Source organism: Zingiber officinale, chromosome 6B (assembly GCF_018446385.1).
Source record: "Zingiber officinale cultivar Zhangliang chromosome 6B, Zo_v1.1, whole genome shotgun sequence".
NCBI lineage: Eukaryota > Viridiplantae > Streptophyta > Magnoliopsida > Zingiberales > Zingiberaceae > Zingiber > Zingiber officinale.
The window spans coordinates 34,120,623-34,132,763 of NC_055996.1; the positions used below are offsets into that span (position 1 = coordinate 34,120,623).

General features: G+C 42.2%; 1 non-coding gene across 1 annotated transcript; it reads left to right on the plus strand.

Annotated features, from left to right (window-relative positions):
- The first annotated feature begins 8,135 nt into the window (after window positions 1-8,135).
- LOC121993399 lies at window positions 8,136-8,241 on the plus strand. Its single transcript, XR_006115250.1, has one exon. It is a non-coding gene; the product is annotated as a small nucleolar RNA R71 (small nucleolar RNA).
- The last annotated feature ends 3,900 nt before the right edge of the window (window positions 8,242-12,141 follow it).

Below are 12,141 nucleotides of genomic sequence, written 5' to 3' on the forward strand. Positions count from 1 at the left end.
TGGAAGAGTCTCTTCAACCTCAATGGTACTCTCCTCATTAGCTTGAATCTGATTTGGTATAAGAGGAGAGAGCTCTTCTTCTTTTTGTATCCCTTTTGAAGCGGTCACTTGGGAGTCTCCCAAGATCCGTCCGCTCCTAAGCTCAATTCTATTGCAATGCTCCATAGGATTCACATAAGGTTTTCCTGGAAGTTGTCCTGGTGCTCTGGATGATGAGGAAGCTAGTTGGGCAATTTGACTATCCTGGATCTTTTGATGCTTATCAGAATTATCCATTCTCTGAATGAGCTTTGCTAAATCTTGCTTCATTTCATTCTGACTTGAGATAATTTCTTCAAGCATCTTTTCAATATTTGACTTTGGTAAGCCTTGAGAAGATAGATGTTGAAAATTTTGTTGCCCAGCTTGAAAATTTGGTCTTACCCCCATAGATGGTCCTTGATCTTGATTATTTCTGTAAGAAAAATTGGGATGGCTCTTCCATCCAGGGTTATAAGTATTTGAGTATGGGTTATTCTGCCTTTGATTGTAACTCACGATTGCATCACATTGTTCCAGTTGATTGATTTGTGCAGTGATAGCTCCCAATGGACATGAGTCATTTGAGTGCTCTGAACTCCCACATACTTCACAAGATGTACTAATAGCATTGACCATATTAGCACTAGTCCCCATATTTTCAAATTTCTTTGTAAGAGCGTCCAATTTTGCAGACAAAAGAGTGACTGCATCTACATCAAACTTCCCTGATGCTTTAATTGTTGGGTTTACAGAAGAATAGCCACCACTTCTTTCATTTGCCCATTGATGATGATTTTGTGCTACACTGTCTGTTGGTGCAATATCCCTCAGGTCAAGGGTGACCTGGTTAACCAAGCTGAGTCTTGGTTAGGGTTTAGATGTTTGACAATAAGATATTGATCGAAGAAGAGTCAAGTAGGTCAAGGTTGACCGGATACTTGACTGGGAAGTCCTAACTGGCAAGTTAGGCAGAAGAAAGTCCTAGTGAGTGAAGCTAGGCAGAAGGAAATCCTGGTGAGTGAAGCCAGGTGAAAGTCCTAGTGAGTGAAGCTAGGCAGAAGGAAATCCTGGTGAGTGAAGCCAGGTGAAAGTCCTAGTGAGTGAAGCTAGGCAGATGGAAAACCCTAGTGAGTGAAGCTAGGTGAAAGTCCTGGTGAGTGAAGCCAGGCAAGGAAGGAAATCCAGATGGATCAAGGATGATCGGACATCTGGTGTTGGGAAGTCCAAGTAGGTCAAAGGATTGACTGGATACTTGGCAAGGAAGGAAGTCCAGATGGGTCAAGGTTGACCAGACATCTGGTGGAAGTCCAAGTAGGTCAATGGAGTGACCGGATACTTGGCACGACGAGTAAAAGTCCAAGTGGGTCAAAGGGATTGACCGGACACTTGGTGGGGAGTCCTGGCAGGTCAAGGGAGTGACCAGATGCGAGGCATGATGTACCAACAGGTCAAGGTTGACCGGATGTTGGTTAGGGAGGTTTGGGACTTGGTTTTGGGCAAAAACCAAGTCGGATCGATCCGTGGATCGATCCGAGCTCGATCGATCGGTGGATCGATCCGCATTCCAATCAGGATCGAAGCACGGATCGATCCGTGGATCGATCCAGGTCCCGATCGATCGGCCGATCGATCGGGCGATCTTCGCAGCCAAGAGCTGGATCGATCCGTGGATCGATCGGAGCTGCGGACGCTCTGATCGATCAAAGCCTCCCGATCGATTCGGAACATTTGAATCGATCGGGATCCGACCGCTGCGCTGGTTAAAGGCGAGCGTGGTCTTCGGCATCTCTTCACGAGCTCTTCTCAGATTCATTCCAGCTCCTCCACAGCTCTCTACAAGCACGTGATCGCCAGTTCTTGAAGGTTCTTGGAGGCTTTCCAAGTCAAGAGGCGGATCCATTGCAAGAGGAAGAAGTTAGGGTTAGGGTTTTCACTGCATTTCTTGTAAGCTTGTACTTAATCTTTACTACCCTTTCTTCTTCTTGTACTGAGAGTCTTGTAGGGCTTCTCCGCCCTCGGTAGTTACCGAAAAGGAGTGTTTCATAGTGGAGGGTGCGTGCGTGGTGTGGATCCTTGGATTAGTCACCTCCTTTGGAGGTGGATACCAAGTAAAATCCTAGTGTTAGCGTGGTTGTATTTGTTTCTGTATTTTCCGCTGCACATCCAAGAAGAAACAAGCAACGCCAAGCAACGATCGAACGCGACGAGCTATTCACCCCCCCCCCCTCTAGCTACTTTTGGTCCTAACAAGTGGTATCAGAGCGAGGCCGCTCTTCACCGGAATCATCGCCGGAAGGGTCAAGCGTAACAAGAAAAGCTAGAGGGTGAAGAAGTTGGAGCAAATTCTTCAAGTTCAAGACTTTATCAAGCTCAACTTCAAGATGCAATTCCAAGATGGACTTGGATTTGACACGAGGGTGGCTCCACCATACACCTCCACGAGCTTCGATTCTTGGAAATCAAGAATCGAAAACTTTCTTATGATGGAGATAGAGCAATGGTTTGCTCTTACGGAAGGCTTCGAAGCTCCAACAAATTCCAAGGGCAAAGCTCTAAAGAAAAGCAAATGGAGCCCGGAGCAAGTCCAAAGGTGCGAGGCCAATGACAAAGTGACCAAGCTTTTGGTCAATCTATTGCCAAGCACCATCCTTTGCAAAATTGGAGAATTTGAAGATGCAAGGGAATTATGGAGCAAATTGGCCAAGCTTCATGAAGAGATCCCCTCCACTGCACAAGATCAAGAGGAATCCAAAGAGGGCGACTCATTGGAGCAAGACCAAGAGGAGGACTCCGAGGTTGAGAGATGCTCAACCTCCGAAGAAGAGGAAATTCAAGAAGCTTCATCCTCAAGGGAATGCAACGAAGGGAACAAGGAGGGAGCATACTCCTTGTTTCACATTCAAGATGATGAAGCCTCCACCTCTAGGATTGAGGGGGAGCAACCCTTGGTGACACCGGATCAAGAAGAAGGAGAAGCTTCTACATCCGGGTCAAGAGAAGAAGAGGAGGAAGAAGCTTCTACCTCCACAAGTCAAGAAAGATCAAATGGAGAAGCTTCTACATCCGGAACAAGTGCCATCCCTACACAAAAAGGTATAAATATGTCAATTAATAATAAAAATCATATAATATGTTTTGAGTGTAGGGAAAGTGGGCACTACAAGAGCAAGTGTCCCAAGTTGGCCAAAAAGAAGGGCCAAGTGGCACAAAAGGGCAAGGTGAAGCCCAAGGAGACCATCCCCGGAACAAAGAAGAGCAAGGAGCACATTGTGTGCTTTTTGTGCCAACAAAAGGGGCATTACCGTAGTCAATGCCCCAAAGGGAAGAAGAAGGTCAAGGCTCAAGGAGGCACTAGTCAAGGGGGAGCCTCCAAGGTAAAAAGGAAGGTAACTTTCATTGAGCCTATTCCTTTGCAAAATGGTAAAAAGCATGATAGTTCAAATTTTTATCATTTTAATGCAATTTACCATAAGAATAGAAAGCATGAGGGCTTTAAGGAAAAGCATGTGGCCCTACATGCTAAGACTATCACTCCTAGGGTTAGGAATGTAGGTAATAGTCTAGGCAATAACTCTAAGGATTTTAGATACAAGCCTAGAAACCAAAATGCTCATGGACTTACTGAAAAACCAAATTCTAAGGATTTAATGATAGAAAATCAAGTCTTGAGATCAAGACTTGATAAAATGGAAAAGACCCTAAAAAGGATGGAAAACATCCTAAAAGGGCAAAATGAGCAAAACCTAGGGCTAGGAAAGTCAAAGCCATCAAATAGCCATAGAGGTTTGGGATACAAACCAAAGGCTAAGAAGGATGTGCCTAGTTATCATAGGGTTCCATATAGTTATGGAACAAACCCTAGGTTTAGTGGTCAAGTCAAGAATACTAGGGAAGTCATTCCTAAGAGTATTTTTGCAACCAAAGTGACTAAGACTTCTAAGAAGTCTAAGAAAGTCACTAACAAGGTCACAAGGAGGCTATCCCTAGGGTTGACCTAGAAAATGTGACCAAGGCTTCTAAGAAGCCCAACAAGGTCACTAGGAAGGTATCTAGGAAGTTATCCTAGTGAGTACCTAGAGCATCCAAGGAGCACCAATAGGTGTTGGGTTCCTAGGAGCATCTTCTCTACCCCATAAATGGGTTAGAGAGTGTCAACTCCAATTAGAAGGGTAGTTAACCCAACTTTGAGGAAATTGACACTCAAGGAGCATTTTCAAGGTTTTTGTTAACCTTTGAAAATGAAATGGAACTATTATTTACTCCTTGAAAGAGTAAAATGTGCCTAGTGGTGAAAATTTGATTTTAATCTTAAAAGGCACATATTGGGAAATTCATAAGAGCTACCAAGTTGGGATTTTGGTATGTTCTTAGGAAATTTAAGGCAATCCGGGCCTTAACTTTAAAGTGCTACTCTTGTGGAAAAATGAAATATGCCAACATTTGAGGAATATGCTTAATTTCAATTGGCATAAATTAATCAAGGGAATTAGAAATGCCAATTTAGGCTTTGGCGTTTTCTTGACGCACTTAAGGGCAATCTAGGTTTAAGTTGTAAGTTTATCTAAGGTTTTAAGGATACTTAGATAGGTAATCTAGGTATATTTTATTTATGCTAAACCCTGCCATGATTGTTTGCTCATAATATGCCATGACATCATATTTTATCTTATTTGTATTTTGCATTCATGACTTATCATGAAAAATACAAAAATACCATGTCATGATATTCATACATCATGTAGTTATAGGATATTTTCTTTTGAAAATTATTTCCTTTTGATGTATGCCATAACATTATCATGCATTAGTTTAATTCCTTGTAATTAAGGACAAAAGGCATTTAACAACAATTATTAACAAGTGACATCCTTGGTGGATGTCTAATATATATCTAAAATGCCTAGATAGATATGCATGATCCCTAGAATAGGGCAAAACCAAAATCTTACATCTCACAAGGACTATAAGATGACTTGTATGTGTTTTAGTGCACATTAGATACAAGTGAGATGTTAGGAAGATGAACAAAACTCAAAATGTTGATTTAGTGCATTCTTTTGAGTTTTAGGTTCATCAAAACACATAGTTATGTGTTTTTCCCATCATTGGGAAAGCTAATGTACAAGTCATGTGCATTATGCCCAAGGAACATGATGGGATATTGGTTTTGAAAATGTTTTTAAAATGTTTTTGGAAAACCTTGGTGAAGGCTATCTTTTGATAGTAATCACCATTGAATAGTTAGACACAAACTTGAAGAAAACACTAAAGTTTTTGGAAGTTTTCAAGTTTGTGTCAATCTTTGAAAATATGATGTATTTTCATAGAAAACTATTTTTCCTTGATAATATATGCCCTAAACAATGTCTACACGAAATTTCATAATTTTTGGATTTTTGTAGAATTTTATAGGGGTTTCTGAAGTTGACTGAAATGGAATTTCAGCAACTATCAGAGCTCCGATCGATCCATGGATCGATTGGAGTGCCTGAATCGATCCATGGATCGATTCAGAAGGCAAATCTCGCGAGCAGTAGCTCTCTGGATCGATCAGCCGATCGATCCAGGTAGTCTGAATCGATCAGTGGATCGATTCAGAAAGGTTCAATCGATTGGAACCCAACTCCAATCGATTCAAGTTGCTGATTTTGGCTGGGAAAGCCTGATTTCAGCACTTTGAACCTATTTTAGTCAAGGTAACCTTTCCAAACCCTTAAAATACATGTGTATACATAAAAAGGGGTGTTTTCGTGTTGAAAACAAGGATGGAATGGTAAAGGAAGGCTTCATTGAAGTTTAGGTTGAGGTTAGTTTCAAATTTTGAACATTTGAACCTCAAAACTTCTAAATCTGGGTTTCCTAAAGGTTTAGGGATTCCAAGTCATTGTTGGTGCAATGACAGAAGTTACCACCATGTCTTTAGGGGGAGGGACTCTTTAAAGACATGAAAATTATTTTTCATGAACCTTGGAAGGTGGTTAACCTTCTGTTGTGAACTTGCTCAAGGTTGAGCATTTAAACTTGAAATGGAGATAAATGGGGAGTGGATATCCTCATCATTTCAAGTGGCAACTCAAGTGGTTGAAAATGCTCAAGGTTGGGTATTTGTCAACATTGAGTGAGAAGTTAAGGATAATGAAGGGTATGGGACCTTCAATATTGAGTTGATCACAATGAGTGAAATTGTGATCACGATGAGCAACTCTTCAGGGGGAGAGTCTTCAACAAATGGAGTTGTTGAAGTGTGCCCAAAATTGGAGCATAGGTTGATGTGTGTCCAAAGACGGGTTGATGTTTTTTTGTAAGGGGTTGATGTGTGCCAATAGGGGGAGAATGAAAGGAAGTAAGTTAGGTTTTCATTACCTAGAGGGAGTTTGCCCTCTTAGGGGGAGAATGAAAAGCTTAATTTATGGGTTCATTACCTAGTGGCATGAAGAAGGAGGCTATAGGACTAGCCTAACTTACATGTGGGATTGTAAGTGTTATTGTGGTATTGTCAAACATCAAAAAGGGGGAGATTGTTGGTGCAATATCCCTCAGGTCAAGGGTGACCTGGTTAACCAAGCTGAGTCTTGGTTAGGGTTTAGATGTTTGACAATAAGATATTGATCGAAGAAGAGTCAAGTAGGTCAAGGTTGACCGGATACTTGACTGGGAAGTCCTAACTGGCAAGTTAGGCAGAAGAAAGTCCTAGTGAGTGAAGCTAGGCAGAAGGAAATCCTGGTGAGTGAAGCCAGGTGAAAGTCCTAGTGAGTGAAGCTAGGTAGAAGGAAATCCTGGTGAGTGAAGCCAGGTGAAAGTCCTAGTGAGTGAAGCTAGGCAGATGGAAAACCCTAGTGAGTGAAGCTAGGTGAAAGTCCTGGTGAGTGAAGCCAGGCAAGGAAGGAAATCTAGATGGATCAAGGATGATCGGACATCTGGTGTTGGGAAGTCCAAGTAGGTCAAAGGGATTGACTGGATACTTGGCAAGGAAGGAAGTCCAGATGGGTCAAGGTTGACCAGACATCTGGTGGAAGTCCAAGTAGGTCAATGGGAGTGACCGGATACATGACGAGTAAAAGTCCAAGTGGGTCAAAGGATTGACCGGACACTTGGTGGGGAGTCTGGCAGGTCAAGGGTGACCAGATGCGAGGCATGATGTACCAACAGTCAAGGTTGACCGGATGTTGGTTAGGGAGGTTTGGGACTTGGTTTTGGGCAAAACCAAGTCTTTGGATCGATCCGTGGATCGATCCGGTGCGGATCGATCGGTGGATCGATCCAGTTCTTCAATGGACGAACCACGGATCGATCCGTGGATCGATCGAGAGGTCCCAATCGATCAGCGATCGATCGGCTGCTTCGCGCGATAAGCGCCGGATCGATCCGTGGATCGATCGGCAGCTTCACACAGGCGCTCTGGATCGATCCGTGGATCGATCCAAAGCCTCCCCGATCGATTCGGAACATTTGAATCGATCGGGATCCGACCGTTGCGTCGGGTTTAAAGCCGCAGGCGAGCGTGGTCTTCGGCATCTCTTCACGAGCTCTTCTCAGATTCATTCCAGCTCCTCCACAGCTCTCTACAAGCACGTGATCGCCAGTTCTTGAAGGTTCTTGGAGGCTTTCCAAGTCAAGAGGCGGATCCATTGCAAGAGGAAGAAGTTAGGGTTAGGGTTTTCACTGCATTTCTTGTAAGCTTGTACTTAATCTTTACTACCCTTTCTTCTTCTTGTACTGAGAGTCTTGTAGGGCTTCTCCGCCCTCGGTAGTTACCGAAAAAGAGTGTTTCATAGTGGAGGGTGCGTGCGTGGTGTGGATCCTTGGATTAGTCACCTCCTTTGGAGGTGGATACCAAGTAAAATCCTAGTGTTAGCGTGGTTGTATTTGTTTCTGTATTTTCCGCTGCACATCCAAGAAGAAACAAGCAACGCCAAGCAACGAAGCGCACCGAGCGAACGCGACGAGCTATTCACCCCCCCCTCTAGCTACTTTTGGTCCTAACACTGTCAATAATTTCTTCAGCTTCATCTAAACTTTTATTCATAAGTGCCCCTCCAGCAGCTGAATCAAGGGACACTTTGGTATGATAGTTGATACCATTGTAAAAAGTGTGCAACACTAACCATCTTTCCAACCCATGATGTGGGCATTGTCTGAGCATACTATTATATCTATCCCATGCTTCAAAAAGAGATTCTGAGTCAGTTTGCTTGAAGCTTGCAATTAAATTCCTCATATGAGCTGTTTTGCTTGGTGGATAGAATTTATCAAGAAACTGTTGCTCACACTGCTCCCAAGTGGTGATGCTATTAGGGGCCAAAGAATTCAGCCATTGCTTTTCCCTATCTCTTAAGGAAAACCCAAATAATAACAATCTAACTGCTTCTGAAGGAACTCCATTCATTTTCATGGTACCACATATTTCATAAAAGACCTCTAAGTGTTGATTGGGGTCTTCATGAGGTCCTCCACAAAATTGGTTCTGCTGCACCATAGATATAATTACGGGTTTGATCTCAAAGTTATTAGCTTCCACTGGAGGTCTTGAAATACTAGATCGAAAACCTCTTGCATAAGGTGCTGCATAATTCTTGAGTGGTCTATTCGCCATGTTCAAATGTTCCTGTTCTTCAATTTGCCTTTGCAGAATTCTTCTTTTATGGAAAGTTCTGTCAATCTCAGGGTCAAAAGGAAAGAATTCCCCTGCAAAGTTAGATCTTCGCATACACAAGAACAAGATAGCAAATGACAATTCAACAGAAAAAGAAAAATAAAAGAATAAAAAATGCAGAATTAAATTTGTACAAAAAGAATTAACAAGAAGTAAACGTTATACAAGAAAATAAAAATAGAAATCTAATGATTAGTTACAAATATGCAATATGAAAGGAAAACAAATGTTATGTTTAGTCTAACTCAATTGATAATTCCTAATGTTATAGCGCAGTCCCCGACAACGGCGCCAAAAACTTGTCATGCTCCGCAAGTGTACGGAAATGTCGCAAGTAATATAAAAGATTATCGTATCCACAGGGACTGGAATAAGCACTAGAAATGTCTCAATGCGAATTAGCTAAACAACTATCCAATCGTTTCAAATGCAAAGTGAAGGTAAACAAATCTAATATTATAGATCAACAAACAAGAGTTTAGTGTTTTTGGTTATGATAAGGGAGATTCTAGGAGTTTCGGTTTCTTTGTAAGATTTCTTGAATGTAAATGGTTCACCAATTCTTATCCCTCAATTGTCAAACACTTGTAGAAAGTTGCCGGTTCTCTCTTGCAATAGATAACCGGCTAAGGACTGAGAAATGTATCTAAATATGATCAATTAGACGTGAACCTACGTTGTCCTTACACAGAAGCGCACCTATTACTATGCCTTCCTCGGATATCAACATAGAAGCCCACAACTTATTAATCTATCAAGATACAAGAAACTAATCACAAAATCCATCCTACTCTTTTGAATATTCCTATTTCCTCTTCAAGATTATCTCTCAAACATCCTTACACGGGCTTGCACTTGTCACGTGGATCCCTCGGATGATCGAGTGAGAGTTTATCTTTACAAAGTCCACAAGAAATCCAAACAATCAATCAAGATTGATAATTAAGCACAAACCACCATTAATCATTCAAGATCTAATTGATACAAGCAAGACAATGTCATTGAAACAAGAAAATGGCAAATCCATAAGAGATTACATCAATCCATCATACAAATACTCCCTTAATCCTAGAATACAAGATCTACTCCATGAATTGAGGAAGAATATCCGAAGAAATGAATATTACAAGCATTTCTTAAATCCCCAATCCAAGAAACCAAGAAAAGGGGGAAAGAGAAAACTTATCTACGAAGAAGCCTCGTCTTCGGATCCAATCCTCGCTCCGGAGTCGAAATCGTCAAGAACTCCCTTAGAATCGCCCAGAAATCCTCCCAAGAATGGGAGGAAACCACCAAATCTTGCCTTCTCCCAAAGGGGGAGAGATCCCCTTTCAATTCATGAAGGAGGGTTTAAATAGAGGAGGGAATCGGGCGCCACACGGCCCCGTGACACGGCCGTGTGAGATTCACACGGCCATGTCCAGTTCCTTCTCTGCCAAAGCTGCACGGCCGTGTGACTCACACGGCCAGGACCCTTCTGCTCTCTGGAAATGCTACACGGCCGTGTGGTGCACACGGCCACAGCCTGCTTGGTTTCTGGAAACCTCACACGACCGTGTAGATCCACACGGCCATGTAAGGCTTTTGCTCTGGTTGGCTTCAAATCTTGACACGGTCGTGTGAGGTTCACACGACCATGTCATCTTCCTCTTCTGTTGGTGCCAAACTCCACACGGCCCGAGCTCCATACCAGTGCAGGGTCGTGTGAGATACACGGCCTGGTGCTTTCTCCCTTTGTTTCCTCCAAGGCTTGCCCAAAGATGTAGATTCTTCACCAAATCGACTCCTGTGTACAGAAAATGCACAAAAAGTAGATCTCCAAACCAAAAGAGTAAATATGCTAAAAGGAAAGCTGGAAGTATAAAAATGCATAGATCAAGCATGCTCAAAATATGTAAATGTGCGTAAAAACATGCATAAAAGAGTATATAATCTACGCACATCACTTGTCTGAAGAGTCTCTTGGGTTTCTTGCAGACTCTTCAGATCAGAGGATAGGGTGGTCAACTGGGCGTCCTTCTCATCCAACTCAGTTACCAGCGAGCGACGCCTCTTCGCCTCAGAAGTTAATTTGGACTCGCTGGTCTACAGAGACACCTCCAAGGTCCTTATCTTCTCAAAAGCTGTGTGGGAGATGTTTCGAGCAGATTCTGCAGACTCCCCAATTAACCGAAGATTGTTGGGTTTTTCGGGCCGCGAAAACCGCTTTTTCGTGTCGCGGAAACCCCGAAAGCCCCGCCACCGGATCCGTGTGAAGAATAAAACTTTCAAAAACTTACGAGTACGAGTTTATAAACTCTAGATCTACATTAGAGTACGAGTTTTTACCCTTGATGCGTGCCTTTCACGAATCCCGCTCGTCCAAGGTGCCGGATCTCAAGTTGTCAAGGTAGACAACTCTCTATGCGTATCCACACGAACAACTCGATGGAGGGAGAACCTTAGAGTGTGCTAGCACTCCAAGAAGGTCTCGGCAAGATGAGGAGAGGGATAGCAAGAAGAGAGAGCAAGGAAGAAGATAGAATCAAAATTCACTTGAATGAAAATGAATACCATTCATTCCCTTAGTGGCCAGCCACACCAAGTGTAACTCCTCTCATTAATGTGGCCGGCCACATTAAAGCAAAGAGAATTTGTAACTTCCATTAGGTGGCACACACATGTGTCAACTATGATGATGTGACACATCATCATTGGCCACTTAATGCCAAGTCACAAATGATGTGGCATAAAGTCAAGTCAAACTTGACTCTTCCTCTTCCTCTCAAGTCAAGTCAAACTTGACTTAATCTGTCTCATGGTTGATCTAATCCAACCATTTAATTCAAGCCAATTTAATATAATGAATCTAATTCATTTAATTAAATTGATTCAATGAGTCATAATCTAAATTAGACTCATTGAACATATGAATCAACTTGAGTCCAACTCAATTAGCCCAATTAGGATTACTCTTAATCCAATTTAATTCATTACATGAATCTAATCCTCTTGGTTCATCATATGAACCTAATCTCCATCTAATTGTCCTTAGTGTGTGACCCTATAGGTTCTTGTAACATTGGCAATGCCCTAAACCCATTTAGGAGCATAAGTAATGAGCGGTATCTAGCAACACATTATTACTACCCAAGTTACAAGAATGTTGAGATCCAACATCACCTTGTGACTATTAATTGTGACTCTTCACAAAATATGACAAGTGTCCTTCTATCCTAGACATCTAGATTGATCAATGTGAGGCATAGACCGTGTCATCCTCTGACCAATCTAAATCTTGAACTCCAAGTAGACTCACTAAATCAAATGAGCTCAATATCTCATATTGACTCATTTGGGCATGGCCATGCACTTCGTGGTCTCACTCTATCAAGAATATCGATATCTCTCCCATCATATAGGAGGGATAGATCCCATCTACATCACTCACATCCCTCTGCATAATTTGTTACATACCCAGTAATCGC